Source organism: Capsicum annuum, unplaced genomic scaffold (assembly GCF_002878395.1).
Source record: "Capsicum annuum cultivar UCD-10X-F1 unplaced genomic scaffold, UCD10Xv1.1 ctg3772, whole genome shotgun sequence".
NCBI classification, from domain to species: domain Eukaryota; kingdom Viridiplantae; phylum Streptophyta; class Magnoliopsida; order Solanales; family Solanaceae; genus Capsicum; species Capsicum annuum.
Window position 1 is genome coordinate 576 of NW_025844802.1, and position 4,311 is coordinate 4,886.

General features: G+C 33.1%; 1 pseudogene; it reads left to right on the forward strand.

Moving 5' to 3' along the window:
• The first annotated feature begins 377 nt into the window (after positions 1-377).
• Positions 378-1,222, forward strand: LOC107857413 (annotated as a pseudogene).
• Positions 1,223-4,311: the final 3,089 nt, after the last annotated feature.

A 4,311-nucleotide genomic window follows, 5' to 3' on the forward strand; every position in this document is an offset into this window, starting at 1 on the left:
TTGACTACCTATTTCAATGGTTTATTGATCTATTGGAATAATTGTTGCCACATGTTATTAAATTGAAATTATTTGTATAAAATAGTCACTTGTATTAACATAAATATTTATTTACATACATAATAAATTATAACACAATATGTAGACATCACAAATTAGAAAGTAAACATGATTACTATTTCCATACAAAATAATGTTTGGGGTCCAAACACTCCTCATGGACAACAAATAGCTCTACTCATAAGCACAATGAAGTAAACTTCCTTTCTACAACACTAACACATTCTTAACAGAAGAAGTGGTCAACCTAAAACAAATGATGCTTAAGAATATGTTTATGCTGACAAAGGTGTGAAAACTGATGGCTAGCTATTTTCATGTAAGGATGTGATGCGTCTTTGCTTACGGATAATAGCAGAGCTATAGTATAAAAAAAGATCAAATGCTCATAGGAATTCAACTCTTGGATTTGATGTCATTGATGACATTAAATCTGAACTGGAGAAGGAATGCTCTAAGACAGTCTCTTATGCTGATATCTTAGCGGTTGCTACAAGGGACTCCACTTTATTGGGAAATAAAACATATATAGTTTGATCAACCTACCATTTTATGAATAAATAAAACAATAGCTTACCTTTTAGGTTATTACAGACTGGTGGACCAAACTGGGAGGTGCCAATTGAAAGATTGGACTCCAGAAGCGCCAATTTAAGTGGCTCAAACAATAATATCCCTGATCCAAACAAGACAATAGATGGCATTCTGTCAAGGTTCAATGTACTTGATCTTTTTGACCTTGTATCTTTGTCTGGTAAATGTTACTCTCTTTTTATGTCTTGCTTAGTTTTTCTAGACTAGTTATCTCACATGAAATTATAGTTAACACTTATAAATTGTAATGTAAGCAGTCACACAATTGGAAATTCAAGGTGTACCGACTTCAGACAAAGGCTCTACAATCTGTTAGGAAACAATAAATTAGACTCAACTATGGATGAATCTTATGCTGCCTAACTGCGTAATAAATGCCTAAAATTCGGTGGTGACAAGAACGTATTCTCCTTGGACTTTGTTTCACCAACAAAATTTGATAATAGCTACTTCAAGAACTTATTGGATTCAAATACTGAACTATGACCAAGTTCTTGCTACTAAGAGTCAAGCATTATTAGCATTGGTGAAACAATATGTAGAGAACAATGCTCAAAATTATGTATAAATCTACTCGTATAATATATATGGTTTTAGGCAGATGTCGGAGTATTAGACAAGAATATATAGATAGAAGAGAAAAATCTAACCTGCTCGTTAAGAAAATGTGGTGAGGCAGAATTTACTGAGTAAGAATTTAGCTTATAATCCCTCTGCACAACATGCGAACCAAGAAAATAACTGATTTAGTGAAATTTATTGTTTTCCTAAGAAAATTTCTTTGTACAACAATTAAAACATGTAATAGCTACAACCAATAATGAACAACACCTGAAATAAATCAAATTAGAATCTCTCTTTGATTGTTATTTCTTTACTTTCCCTTGTTCTATATTGTCTGGAACACAAAACATATATAATAGTCCACAACTTCTCATGTTTTTTTTGATAAAGTCAGCTTCACTAAGAGCAACACTCAGTTGCATGTATATGTCACACGGAGGGATATTTTCATTTGTAAATATTGAAGGGACGAAATAACACCTTTTGTCCTTCGCGAACTTTTTTTTGTCCCTTTAAAAAAAGGTGCATAAAAAGAATCACACCTTTTGTCCCTCACTTCCAGATGAGCAGTAGAAGACTAGCATTGCAATAAACCAGGCCAAAACTTTTAGCTTTTGCTGAACCCTGCACTAGTTTTTAGAACACATAAAGGTCAAAGCTCATGATGCACTAGACATTTATAAAGAAACCTTTTACACCCAATATCGACCCAACAATAGAAGCCATAATTTGGAATCCTTAACCCAAGAGATTGTACTCTACACAAAGTGGACGGCGTTCTTTATTAATACTGCCATAGTATTGACAATTCTTTGGAAGGTAACAAACACAATGCAGTCACTTTCTGTATTACCCCGTATTTCCCTAGCCTAGATTAACCCTTAGTACATGGGTTATCCTAAATAAAATTTTTAAAATACTCAATAATTTTTAAAAATCAGAGCATTCTATTACATATAAAATTAAATTAGATTTCCAACGATATAAAATTCACCAAAATCTGAAAATCGAGTAAGAAGTTATGACAATTTTAATTTTCAGTCGTTAAACATCGTCATTCAAGCTAGTAGCATATCGCGGAGTGTGTCAAAATAGCAATTGTTAATTTTCAGTGTTTCTCTGCGATATTGGGGCATCACGCCATACACCCAGTTAACAATTGTCCTTTCCAGTGTTTCAACATGATACCACCACGTCACAGTGCACTTCTTATTCACAAATAAAGTGGCAATGCTATACCACAGTGTCATGTAATCATGCAATTTCTCAGTTGTCTTTTTCCAGTGGCCTAGAACGATAGTGGCACATCACACCAAGGGTCCAGATCGGTAAAATTTTACAAAAAATAAAAGTTGCACCCAGGGTTAAAATCGTATTTTCCTATGATTTTATTCTACCCAGATGTGGTATTTAAGCCCTAAAAATGTGTAAAACCCTTCATTATTTACTTTTTCCCAAAATCAAAAATAAATTCTCTCTTAGGAATCAAGGTTAATCCTAAAAATTTCTCCAAGAACTCATCAACTTAAGGTATGTTAGATGTTCATCCATGGATCCTTACCTTCCATGGAGCCTAAGAATCCTTTTTCAAAATAAAAGATTTATGATTTATGATTTCCATGTTTGAATTACATTGTATTCATGCTCATGATGTTGTTAGAGTTTTAATCCATAATTTAGATACAAGTTCCAAGAATTAATTTTAGTATGTGTTGAATTACATGATATTCATGATAAACCCTTTAAATTGCAAGATGATTGTTGTAACCATGTCAACGCTAAGTGTTTATGATTTAACGAACCAAGTATGCTTCCTAAGTATTTGATGAAATATCTCTATGAATGAATTATGACCAAGTGAACATTGTTATGTTATTCAAGATTATGCTTTTCTTTACTTTTCATGCTATCAAGTCCCCGGGGTATTTAATACCTGACAATTTAGCTGTTTACTTAGAGCCAGTGTTAGCTATAGAATAGTATCAGTCATGTCATGATCAATACTCCTCTCAGTCAGTTACAAAACTTAGTAAAACTCAGTCAGTTACAAAACTTAGGGAAACTCAATAATCTCAGTATCAGTCCAGTCCTGTTCAGTAAATATAGTCAGTGTCTTTTAGTTGGGAGTAGGATTCAACATCGAGTGAACTCAAGAATGCGGGCTCACCTTTCAATAAGGGTGTGATCCTTAGAAGTAATCCTTGCATTCTAGAATTACATAGCCAACATAGGTTGAGACAACAAACCTGCCAGTTAAGGGTTAATGGGGTGCTCTACCTGCCAGTAGAGTGTACCACTGTTCTCATTTGGCAAACTTGATAGTAGAGGGTCACTTTTTAGCTTGTCTTTAATCGTGGAATGGTATTGAAACCCTTCCAATTGAAGTTATAGATTGGACCTCTATTAGTTCAGATTGGGGCATGTCAGTTAGACGATTACCTCCCACAGTTTTAGTTTCAGTCTCATTCTTTAGAAAAGAACTTAGTTTAGTTCAACAGAATTAGGAACGCCAAATACAGTCACTCGGCTATTAGTAATTTAGATTATTAGTAAGTTCTATTATTAGTTATCATATTTTTTTCCAGTATACTCAGTTACAGTATGCACAGTATGTTCAATAGTTATAGATCCTCTATGTATGCTATTCCGCTTTTGCATATCATTCAGTTAGTTATTGTTCATTCATATGAACCCATGCATTTAACCTTACCTTACTTAGCGTACGAATACATTCCCATATACTGATTGAATACCTATTTCTTGCACTATGATATTTCATATGATAGGTTTAGATGCTTAGGTTCCTAATCATGCTTAGCCAGATTCAAACAGTAGTAACAAATTTAGTAGTGAGTCCTCATCTATTGAGGATATGATTTTATTTTAGTACTTCAGTTTATCAGTATTTTAGTAGATGGATTTATTTGAGGGATTGTCCAATCAACTCCATTTTAAGACAGATTCAATTAGAGGATTTTCAAACTAGATTTATACAGTATTTCAAATTCAAATATTATTATTCATTCTGAGTATTTTAGGTGTTTTGAACCTTATGGCATTTTAGCATGTTATTCTATATTTATTTTAGTATTA